Raw genomic sequence first — 13,377 nt, forward strand, 5'->3', positions numbered from 1 at the left:
TTTTTCTAAGAATAATTGTGTCCTTGTATATTACATATAATGTATGTATACGTATATATTTTCTAAGTAAATTCTTAAAATTTTAGTTGCTTAATGAGAATTTATTGAAGAAAACCAAAGTTGTTCTAAATACACGGCTACTGGTTGTGGTTAGCCTCCAAAATTCTGCTTAGGTGCTATGATTAGATCTATGGGGCAAATCTAATATTCTTAACCAAATATGTGAGCTTATAAAAAAAGACTGTAAGAATGAATAACACTTTTTGATCAATATTGTTCTGTCACTGCCCCCTCCTCAAATATATTAAAGCTCACTTTCCCTCAAACTATAAAGCAAGGCACCACCTTGAGGAAAATGGAATATAGTGTTTTTGAACTTGACATAATTTACATTCAGTGCATAAAAAAGAAAATGGGAGCACTGAATTAAAGCTTAACCATACAATGCTCCTTTTGGGGAGACCAACAGACATGGGAACCAGATGCTTTTACAAAATAATAAAAAAAAAACCTCTAAAATTATTCTATCAACAGAAAAATGGTCTTGTCTCCTGCCTGTAAAGCTGCAATACTAATTCATAGTCATTTGCTGAAACTTTCTTGTCTTTGCTCACCATCAAGCAAGAAGCTATCGATGAATCTGGTTTTTGGTCCACATCACCAATCCAGAACCATGGGAGTGGGAGACGCCATCTGGAAGATTTCTTTGTATTGTTCCCAGCACAGCAATGAAGTCCAAAACCAGAATAACCCTGGAGTGAAGATAAGAAACCACCTGGCAAATGTAGGTGGTATTCAGAGGAACAACTGAGGTGGTGGGTTTCACCAGGAAGCGATGCAGTATATTGATGTAATCCCTCTGGGAGAAGGCTGGTTTGGCTACACTGTAGAAAAGAGGAAGGCATCTTGCAGGTTAGACAACTGCCCCCAAAATGACATTGTGCAGGAAGAAACTTTGAGAAGGGGCAGAGGGGGAAGACACTCGTGAGAGTAGGCATACAGCCTTCTCCTGGACTATGCCTCTGCCAGGGCCTTGTCTTCCCCAAATGCCACGAGATTCGAGGGCCAAGAAGAATATCAGTGATGATCAACGACATGACAGGGGCAGGAAGCCATGCTGGGGATAAGCAAGGTGCCCACGAGGAAGGAGCTGGGAGTGGGTGGGGGTAGGGTGGAGTGAAGACACCCACTGAAGGCTCTGTCCTGCATGAGCAGAGCTTCATTCTGGGCTTTCAGCAGGCTGTAGAGAAGCTTTGAAACACTGATGGTTAAGGCAAACTCTCAGGCCCTGTTTTGGGAATCCTCTAATTGCCATCTAAAAGCTAAGAAGTAGGAAGTGTCTTCTTTTTCTCATGGAATTTATAAAGTTATGAGGTATCTTCTCTCTCTTGTGCCTCACCTGTCTTCCTTCAGAGATCACTCCAAGCTCAACTCCTTTACTTATAGGGTATGCTTCCTTCCTGTTCTGCTTGGCTGACCTTTTATAAACACACACACACACACACACACACAGAGATACATACACATAATAGTATGCATACACATTGTAGTATATATACGTATATACATAATTTTATATATATATGTATACACACACACATACACACACACAAATAATAGTATATCCCCTCCCTATCCCACCATCCTTTCAACATATCCACTACTACCTGATCATATAATTTAAGCCATTGGCATTGGGTCAGCCATTCTGACATTAAAATGGGATCCAAGGAGATAAGTCTTGTTTCAGATCCCTGTGGAAAACCATGGGGCTTAAAATGAAATGATGAGGCGGGTTACATGGATATAGCTAGTTGTCAAAATTAGACAATTACGATTTTTTGATATATATAAATTTTATCTCAAAACCTTAACAATTATTGAGTAGGGGTGCAGGAAATGAGTAGAGGAAGAGATGAAGCAAGGAGAGCAGAACAGTGATAATGATTCGAGCTGAGTGATTGGCACGTGGGAGTTCATTTTACTATTCTGTTTACTTCATGTATGTCTGAAGTTTTACATAATAAAGAGAGGAAAGGACGGGTCTTCCCTCTGTACTAGGCCACAGCCATGCAGACATCCACACACATGCATACTTCAGAGGGGCGGAGATGTTAGGTTGGGAGCCATCTGGTTCTGATTTTATCACATGTGGTTCACTATTCACCTAGCGAGGAAGAGAGGGCTTTGACATCTGTCGGCTTATCCCACACTTCGCATGGACTTGAGCATTTGGGTATGAAGTCATTTTTACCTTTTTTCCTGGCCTCCAGATGGGAGCTGCGCAACTGGAACACATCTCCTCTGCACAGAGATTTTCAATAGCACTACTTTAAATAATCCTCTCGATTCCTGCCGCCATCCAAAACATTAGTCTGCACTCCATTACTCAGAGTGAAAATGGAGTCTGCAATGCGATATCTCAGGGAACAGCCAGGTATGTGACTAAATACTTGCCCCTAAAATTCACTTCACCTGATGGTGCTATTAGAGATCCTGTTCTTCTCATTCTCGTCTGGTAGTTTATTTCCTTTTTGCTGGTACATTCTTAATTACCAAAATACTGGATGGTATGTGGTTTCTCACCAATTCTCCAGCAGGTTTATTTCACCACCCGACGCGGGTGACTTCTCACCTTGTTTTGCTGCCTCTTCCTTAATATAATCTCTTAAATGCTATAGAATCATTTCTGTTCCATTTCCATGTACAGAAATTTGTTCCATTAAGTAGGAAAAGCCACATCCCAGGTATCTTTGAAAATAGTCTGTTTATAGGCCCCTCAGTAGACATTTTATTATAAGATAAAATATTTAATGATTTGGACTAATGAGGGATAGTCTAGTCTAAATTATGGAATATTTAAAAAGAAATAGCCTATAAAGTAAAAACTAATACACTCAGTAAAGAACAGAGGCTTACAAATTATTGGAAGTAGGGATGCTTACAGATTTATTCTGATGAACAGACAATAATGTCTTTTAATTAGCATACTAACAGTTTTTTGAGTAAATTTTCACCTCTGAAATACAGTGAACATCATGTTTTCCTAATGAGGCTGATATGTAAGCCAGTTTCCATTCTTTTGGGCAGGTTCTTTCTATTTTTTAAATGTAAGGTAAACCAGGAAGACTTCCACCTCCATTTTCATAAATTTTGTGTTCCTAGAGGCCAAATTCATGAAGTTCAACTTTCACATAATAAAGTGATGGCTGGAGCAATAGTAATCTGAATTAGACTTTTTGACGTGGACTGTAGCAATTCCTGTTTTTTTCTCCCAAGAGGGGTGGTAATATCCACAAAATAATTCACCATTACTTCCAACTGTTTAATTTTCAAAAATACAGAAAAGAAAATTTCTAAATCTATTAAAACTATGCAGAAAGAAAATGACAGGAAATGTCTGATGCACCACATGGCATTGAGGCCTGACATCTTGGAGGCAGATGGGATTGATGGGATTGACACGGATTGGTCAACGGGTTTGCCTGGTGAATCTGCCCCTTGCTTCTCACCCCAACAGGACCTTATGGTGGGTGCCCTGGGCCAGTCATGTTCTGCTTTCCTTCTTACCCACTGACTCCCTGGGAGTTTAAACTTTTCAGACTGGGTAATCCCAGGCCCAGCCCTCTTATTTCCCACCCTTTCCTTCCAGCTAGAAACACTTCAGCCTTTGTCTCAAACTGTATGTTGGGGGCCCTGCCAAAGTGTTTAAAAGCACCTTTATCCCTGGGATCTAGGGTAGGTCTGAGTCCTCCGATCCAGCTGTGGGGTTTGAGCCCAAGCAGAGGAAGGACTTTAACGAGGCTAATAACTGAACAACCCAGCACAAATAAAATGGTACTTGAAGTGAGGTGCAATGTCCTTGATGCACTAAAACTTGGGCATGCTTCCACATCTAGCCAAAGTGAAGAATAATGGTTAGACTATAGATTTATTACTCTGGTTCAGTCCTGAGCACATATACAGGTATTTCATTAGTAAAAATGTGACAGAAGTTCAGGTTAAAATGAACTTGACATTTGAGATCAAGGAAAGAAAAAGGAAATACCCTGAAATCCCCAAAGCCCTCTCTTTTCTCATCTAAGCTCCTCTTCATTAGCTACAAGTGGGTTTTCCAGACTGTGGATTTTCAGAGGCAAATTCCTCTTGTGTTTCCCTCTGTTACCCAGCTCAAACTAATTTGGATATGCCTGAGCAAAATACAATTAGGTAGGAGAATCTGCTAAAGTGAAAAGAAAAAAAGGAAAAGGAAAAAGCGTAGCCCAACGTATTATTTGAGTTAATTTGCATATTTCTATGGAAACTCTAAGTTAGTTTCCTAAGGAAATGTCTATGGCTGTTTCCAAAGCCACTCCTAGGATTCTATAGGTACAGGTGCTTTTGTATCTATGTGAATTTGAAAACTTTTCCAAGATTCCCAGCTACCTAAGAATAGACACTCAGGGAGTAGGGGTTTTATTTATGTTCCAACATCCAGCATGGATATTCTGGGTGTGGGAACTGTACTTGAATCAAGGGACTCAGTAAATTTCCCTGCTAATTCTGAACCTAATGAAAGGAGATCCAAGAAGAGCTGTGAGCAGGACACTTGAGGCAGCAGAAAAGGAAGGGAACATATTTCTAGTACCTACCAGGAACCAGCCACAGAGCTAAGCATTTCATATATATTATTGTAATGAAGCCAACTTACTTGTCCTCTCCAATCCTGCCACCCCACATTATTCAGAGGGAAAACCAGGGCTCAAACGTGAAGTAGCAGACTAGTATAGTAAGCCATGGAGACTGCAATCAGGCTCCCGCAGCACCGTGGGGTTGCTTGCTGGCTAACCCCTGGAACACCAGATTTCTGATAACAGATTAACGGCAGACTGGAAGGACATTTCAGACAGTGGCCACAACACAATTTTTGGAAAAAATGTTTCCTTCTCCAGGTGTTTTCAGTTTCTTGAACACAGCCATGGAAGGTAAACTCACCTAATTTGCATGTGATTGCATATGATACCTATGAGAACGCTAGACTAAATTAGGATTACAGGAAATACTGACAGGCTGGAGTAATGGACTGAATGGACTAAGATGTTACTATAAGGAGATAAATGTCAAAGTCTGAGTATAGGTTCAAAAAACCAATAGTGCAGTAATATGCGAGAGAGACAGAGTTTAAAAAACAACAACTACAGACAACGTTTTAGTCAACAATGGAATCAGAACAACTTCATAGGCTCACGTGGTTACATACATGTGATTCGAAGCTGTATTAAAAGAAGTGCAAGATCTCCAGTACGGTTGGTGACAATTCCATTGCAACCTGCACTGATCAGGTTACAACCTAAAAAGAACATTTTATTCATTCAATAAATATTTATTGAGTGCCTTCCAGGTGCCAGGTACTGTGCTGGGCCTTGGGGACCTGGTGGAGAACAAAACAGACACAGTCCCTGTGGTCATGAAGTTTAATAGTCCAGCAAATGCAGGCAAAGTGAGAGATGCTCACAGAATGGAAAGAATGTAAAACTATGTCTTAGAGAACAATAAAAGGAGTAGTGGATTTTTACCTTTGAGAAAAGTCTTAAAGAACTTTTGAAAAGTTGGTGTGGAAAACGGAATCATGTTTCATGGTAGATGATTTAATATTCCAAATACGTTCTTACCCTCTCTGTGAAAGGATCATACAGCCCCGGCCCCAAAATGTTAGGCTTGATCACGTGACTTGTGACGCTCTCCCTCTTGGGAGAATTGTGTGTCTCCACCCACTTTGGCCTCTGCAGTCACATGACATGCCTTGGCCAATAAAGTGTAGGCAAAAGTGCTTATGTAGACGAAACGCAGCTAGCCAAATTAAAGGTGGCTGCTCATCCTTGTTTTCAGTAGAAAGCAACCCATTGAGTAGTTTGGTTTCAAGCAGTAAACAGAATATTCAGCTTAAAACCCTCCAGAAAGGATCTCCTTTTTACCAAGCCTGTTACCCTAGCCAAAACCAGAAGTAAGGTTAGGTTTACTAGTAGATCCAACAGAAGCATTCCAGGCTGCACTCTAATCGTTACTATTTCTTAGAATTAGGTGGCCCACCTATCATTAACACATATTAGTGTTGCCAATTTCAGTCTAATTGTGGGTTTGATTCCACTTGTTCAAATCAATTTTATTGATATATAAGGACACCTACAATGTATCACATGCAGTTTTGGTTAAAAGTTTAGTGATCGGGCTGGAAATGAAAAATTGATGCTTGGCTTTATTACTAATGCTGTACTTTACTCTTGCACAGAAATCTGCTTCTCCTGAAGTGTCCAGCATTGGGAAATGAGTTATCATTGGTGTCCTCTATGTGAAACTGTAAAGATGTCAGATAACTTGGTGGTTTGCCTGTACACAAAAAAGAAGGAGGATAATGTGCATACTTTCCTTCATTCTGCTCTTTAGTAGGCACTTTGAAAACTCATTTATTTATTTCTTGCAACTAAGAACTATTGTTTCTAAAACGGACTGCAGAATGAACTTCAATTAGGCTTGCTTTCTGGGGATACGGTCCTGTTGGCCGCTCCCTTTCATTTATCCCTCATTCTTACAGATGAATCTAAATTAAGAATCACCTTTCTGACCACCTGCAAGCTGTCCTTCTCTTCAGGAGAGGATACTATCCGAGCAGCCCCTGCTGGGCTGGAGAGGTGTCTCAACTCCAAATCTGTACAACTGCTACTATGACAAGGGGTAAGGTGCCCCCTTTTTTTACATTTTCACTAGCTAAGACTTTGAATATAAGCAGCAAACATCCCATGCTTTTTTTGAAAGCATTCTCAGTTTACCATGATATCAGAAAACATGGTCTCATATTTTTAATTCATTTAGAGAGATGAAAGGAACATAAAATATATTTTTTTAAAAAGTCAAAGATAAAACATTTTGATACTAGTTCAAGAGAAAATAGCTGATCTGGTACCATTTTCAGATGAATTGTACTAAAATCAATTGTACTCATGTTTGGAAGAGAAGGTGTTAATAATAAAACAGGGTGGTAATGGAGAGAGACATGGTAAAGACGAGTCTTAAATGGGGACTTGAGGGGAAAGGAGAGCGTTCATTCCAGACGATAGAACACGAGTGGGAGGCAAGAAGGTGTGGGCAGGACCAGGACTCAACTGTTGGGCTGTCGCATCCAGCATGGTGCCTCACACACAGTAGGACTTACTAAATGTTGGCTGAAGGAGCAAATGGAGTGATAGAACGTCTCAGAAAGAGGGCTCTCTTAGAAATGAGGACCCAAGTGACTAGATCTGGCTCTAGCTGTGAAGACAATTTATGCCCAGGCTTGGGCTTTATCTTTTGAAAGCGGGTAGCAGGGAGGATGACTGCTCTTCCAGGTTCTAGGCAGGCACCCCCTGCTGAGGTGTTGGGGCTTTATCTTTCACTTTCCTGCGCTCAAGCCTATCAGTCCTCGCCTACCTGCCTTCCAAGGCTACCACAGACTGAAGTGATCTCACCTCCCTCCGACATCTCTTAGAGTATCTATTATTTGTATAGTTCACTGGGCAATTAATTATGCACCATCTCTGATCTGTCCTGTGATGGGTCATTTCATGTATCAACTTGACTGCAACCATGTGGTGTTCAGACATTGGTCAAACTTTTTTCTGGGTGCTTCTGTTAGGATGCTTTGGGATGAGATTAACATTTGGATAAATAGTTGCAGTAAAGCAGATTGCCCTCCTTAACTCATCCAACCAGTTGTAGGTCTGAATAGAACAAAAAGGCTGACTCTCTCCCAAGTAAGAGAGAAGTCTTCCTGCCTGATGGCCCTCTAACTGCAGCATTGGCTTTCTTCTGCCTCGGGCTTGAAACATTGGCTCTCCCTGGGTCTTGAGCCTCCCAGCCTTTGGAGGGGAACTACCCCATCAGCCCTCCTGGGTCTCCAGCTTGCAGACTCACCCTGCAGCTCTTGGGACTTGTCAGCCTCCATAATCAGGGCAGCTAATTCCTTACAGTAAGTCTCTTTACACAGATACAGATACAGGTATATATCTTTATATATACACACACATAGATAGATAGAGATAGAGATAGCGATCTCCCTTTGGTTCTGTTTCCCTGGAGAACCCTGACTAACATAGTCCTATTCTCTTGTTAAACTGTTATTAACCTCTTTTAATGTTAATTAGCCTTTCTGCATGTTTTTATCTTGCCTTTCCAACTCCATTATAAACTTCCTGAGATCTGAGATTAGGAAGTCCCCAACATCTGTAGCCCTTTCCAGGAGTCACTGGAGGCCCGACTGTGGAGGGCAGCAGGGCTACCATATATGGTTGTGCAGATCATGTCCTGTACCAGCTCCCAACTGAGGGCAAGTGGGGCAAAAATCCAGCACCAGGCCCACCTGCCAAGTGTGATCCTGGAACAAGGCTGTAGACCGTCTGGAGGAAGGGACCAGGTTCCTAATTCCCAGATGCACTGAGTGGCTAATGGAGGCCCCAGGCAGTGTTTCATGGAGGACCCAAGCCTGAGCTGGGTGAGCATCCCAGAATAATACACATTGCCTGCTCTGCCCGACGCTGGGCTGGAGTCACCCAGCTCCCTACTTTACAACAGCCAGAGCTATGTCTCAGGAATTACCACAAGGATTCCACAAAATGCTCAGAAAGCAAGTGTTCTTTTGATTGACTTGGGATGAGGACAATACACATTTTACCAATGATCAAGTTCCCATAATTTCAACATTTAAAAGTGTATCACACGGAGTTCTTAACTGCAAGATCCAGAACCCAACTCCAACAGATTAAGCAGAAAGGAATTTACTGAGTAGGTCACAGAATCACTGGGAAGACTGGAAAATCACACTCAAAAAACAGGAAGGAAAGACATGTGTCCAGGAAGAGTCAGGATAAGAACCAAAAGGACACGTAAAACCAGTCCAACAAAGAACTCCTGCTGTAGCCATTGAACACTGGATGCCTCACCTCCCGCAGCCATCACACACTCTTCCTAGAATGATTCCTCTACTACTCCTGCCTCTGTGCCCCACATCCCCGGATGCCAACTCTCTGAGCAAGAGCACCCAGTGTTAACAGCATCTCAATGGGAGGTGGGCTCTGCTTCCTACTTGCCTCCTAAGGTGAGGATTCCTCAAACACAGGAACGGGATTCAGACTTGGGAAGTCAAAAAATAAAAATTTCCACTCTGTGATTATAAACGTACACATGTTGAGCATCAGTTGTGTATAAGAAACAAATTAGTGTGTATGAAATATAAAACTGTGTTCCTTTATTTCAACTTCATTTAAACTCTTAGTGGGAGACCCTGCAGTAAATGTAAATGCTCTCAGCTCCCCAACTCCAGACAGAAACCCAACACACCCAGCATTTCATGGAGGACGAGTGTCCCACAGGACTCAGCTGAGAGGCACTGAATCAGGGCAAGTTCATACACAGGGAACAGGTGAATTCTCAGATAGGAAAACAAATGGCAAATGACCTGGGTCTTGGGCTCCATCACTTTATCACACCACTGAGGTGAACCATTAAAAAGGTTTAAACAACGAGGTCCTATTGTATAGCACAGGGAACTATATTCGATATCTTGTAGTAAATAATGAAAAAAGCATATGAAAAGCATTGTCTGTATGTATATGTATGACAAGAGCACTATGCTGTACACCAGAAAGTGACACAACATTGTAAACTGACTGTACTTCAGTAAAAAAAAAAACGAGATCATCAATGACTATTAATCCAAACTCAGAAATTAATTAATTTAAAATTTAATTTAATTTAATTTGAAAGTGTTAAAATCCTTACTAATAAAACCAACCCTAGACATAAGTTTCCTCAGGGACCCTTCATGCTCCCTTTCATCTCTGCTCTCTCTGCTCCCAGTGTCCCCTCCCCTGATTCTTGTGGCCTCTGGCCCATTGCCATGAGGCCTTGCTCTCAACCAATCCCCACAGACTTCAGCTACTAACTCTTGCTGTTTATTTTTTTTACCATTTCTCTGTTTTGATTTTCATTCTGAAAAGGCTTCAATACACAAAAGAGATGAGTCAGAGCAAAGGGTACCTGATTTTCCACCACCGCTGCCACATTTTCCTATGGGCACTGCTCAGAGACACTTCAAGCTTCCCTGCCTGGTTAAATCAGTTCTAGCATGAAGAAGACTTGAAGACGAATTCCCTTGAAGCAGTATCTCAAAGCCCTGCCCTCCATGGGAAGAGGAGCCCAGAGACTGTGAACCCAAAGGGAAGCCCCCAGAATTTGATAGACCAGAACCTTCTGGGCAATTCTAAGACAATGAGCCTTCTGCCCTAAGGACAGGGCCAAGGAGGAGTCCTATAGACCTGGCTGTTTACTTGATAACTGGTCTACACTGACTCACAGTGGGGTCACTTTCCTGTGTGTCAACACTGCTAAGAACAGAAATAACAAGCATTGAAAAAATTTTATAGCAATTTGACTGTCTGCTAAATTCTAATCATAAAAAATTAATGTTTGTATTTTGTATGTCTTTTTTTCCTAATGATTCTTCTTTTTGTATTTGACAAAATATGGATCTAGAAAGTATTGGAAATTATTTTTAAATGGTCCTTCGCTGCTAATAGTTTGACAACTGATTAAAAAGAACAGAGGTGAAAACGGATTCTTTGCAGTGATATTTGAGAGTGCTGTGATACATAATTCCTGATGATTTTTAGCTTAATTAGATTTACTTTAAATAGATACGTGGGTACATGGTTTGGATCTATTACCATTATTTGTGTACTCATTACCTAGCAATACTAAAAACATGGACTATGCTCCAGACCAACAAATACACCACAGGAAAATGAATTATTTTCCAAGTCTATGAGCTGATAAGATGGTAATAGTGATGGATGCTGTTTGGACTCTGCCATTAAAATAATATGAACATCTGCCCTTTCAAACTAGAATTTGAGAATATGATTGTTTGTTTGGCACTGAATGCTTCTTCATCATGGCTCCAAGGAGACCACACTGATCGGCTGTGACCTCTGGCTGCCTCTGGAATACCATCTTGGCTTACACTGGAGCCTAAAAGGACATCTCAGATCTTGCCCCTGCTTGTCTCTTCTTCCAACACCTGTTACCAAGCGGTTTTGTTGGCAGGAGAAAGGGGGACTGTCAATGTGGAAGGCAAATAAAGTTACTGTCATCACTGCAGCAGAATAAGAAGTAGAAAGAACTGAGCAGCATTTCCTAAAGAATGTTTCCATCAATAGATGAATGGATAAAGAAAATATATAATGAAATATTATTCAGCCATAAAAAGAAGGAAATCTTGTCATTTGCAGAAACATGGATGGACCTGGAGGGTATTACAATACATAAAATAAGTCAAACAGAGAAAAAAAAATTCTGTATGATTTCATTTCTATGTGGAATCTGAAAAACAAAACAAACAAACAAACAAAACAAAACAAAATAGAAACAAAATAGATACAGAGAACAAACTGGTGGTTGTCAGAGGGGAGGGAGGTGGGAGAAAGATGAAATAGATGAAGGGAATTAAGAGATACAAACTTGCAGCTATAAAATTAATAAGTCACGTAGGGAAAATAGTCAATAATATTATAACAACTTTGTATGGTGAAGGATGGTAAATGGTTTTATTGCAGTGATCATTTCATAATATATAAAAATATTGAATCACTATGTTATACACCTGAAAATAATTTAATATTGCATGTTAATTATAACTCAATAAAAATTACGAAGGGATTAAAAAAAGTCTCAGTTCTCCCTAATAGTAACTTTCATTGAAGGGTTATGTCTTGTTATTTGCAAACTGATCTTTTTTGCTGATTTTCCATTTCCTGTTAAGCTAAGAGCAGTCCTCATCATCTCTTGGTACAGTTTGAGAAATCAGCCTATCCTATGCTGTATGCCCAAGAGTAATGAGCTTAGGAAAAGCATTTACAAAAGCAGGCCACTTCACAGATATTTCTGGCATTTGAATACATTTTTCTCCATCGTGAACCTGTTCAAGAGAAAATGGTACTCTGATCAATTCTTATACAGGTACAAGAAATTCCATCCCACAAATGTGCACAGAATTAGGAGAATAAACTTAATTTTTCTTCTTGGACTGGCGAGATTTAACAATTCTATAGCTAATGTATCAGATTACATTAGATTTTTGTGGTAATCCAAGAGGATGTTATTGGAGGAAGAGAACAGAGAGATGAGCTATTGCAAAATATGTTTCCCCATCAATCTACCCTAATACATGAAATTTGACCATTGAAATATTCCCTTTTGCCTTAGTCTACTTGGGCTATGATAGTAAAATATCATAGACTGGGTGGCTTAGGCAATAGAAATTTATTTCTTCCAGTTCTGGAGACTGGGAAGTCCAAGATCAAGGTTCCAGCAAGGTGGCTTTTATTCTAAGGGCTCTTCTATTGGCTTGTAGGTGGCAGGCACCTCGTTATGTGCTCACTGCATGGAGTGAGGGAGGGAGGCTCAGGGGAGAGCTCTTTGGTGTCTCTCCATATAAAGACACTAGTCCCATTATGAGCTCCCCCACCCCTGACCTCATCTCACCCTAATTATCTTCCAAAGGCCTCACCTCCAAATACATTGGGAATCAGAGCTTCAACATATGAACTTTGAAGGGATGCAAAACATTCAGTTCATAACACCTTTGAATTAAGATACCATATCCATAGTATCTTTTAAAATAAATCATTTTAATTCTTTGATCCTATTTTTATAGAGTTAGAGTTTTTCCTTTGTTTGTTTTTCAGCTATTATCACAGCAGGGAGTGGAGAAATAGTAAGTAACTCGTGAAAAAACATTAAATACCAAATCTTGAAAGCAAGAAAAGGGAAGGAAAAAAGGAAGAAAAAGAATTACTATTTAAGAATTTCCCTAAGACTGACCCCTGCAAGATGTTGTTAATCCATTTATTTACTCTCTAGTAATTAACTGAACACATTAGATGCAGGTACTGTGCTGGGTGCTGGGGATAAATCTCCAAGTAAAACCCTACCATAACAGACTTTATAGATGATGAGAAAGTCAGACCTTTGATAAATAAGATTCATGTGATGTTCGGGTGTCATGCTGGAAGCAAGTCCAGGGCAGAGCAGGGGCACAGTGAGAAGCAAAATCTACCAGGGGACTTGGAAAATGCTCACAGGGGAGACCACACTCCCAGCGACTCTACATGAGAGAGGTATCCGGCAGAGGAGTGGCGAAGGGAGAGATGTAGGGCTTGGAAGGTCAACAGTGGAGACATGTGGACGAGAGAAGTAAGGCACTGAGGGCCAGGCACAGACAGAAACAAACGTAGAAAGGTCCACGGGAGTGGTAGGCACGGGCCAGATCGGGGTGGACTGTTATGCCCTGCTAAGTAGTTTTTGCTTTAT

Source organism: Vicugna pacos, chromosome 5 (assembly GCF_048564905.1).
Source record: "Vicugna pacos chromosome 5, VicPac4, whole genome shotgun sequence".
In the NCBI taxonomy this organism is placed as follows: domain Eukaryota; kingdom Metazoa; phylum Chordata; class Mammalia; order Artiodactyla; family Camelidae; genus Vicugna; species Vicugna pacos.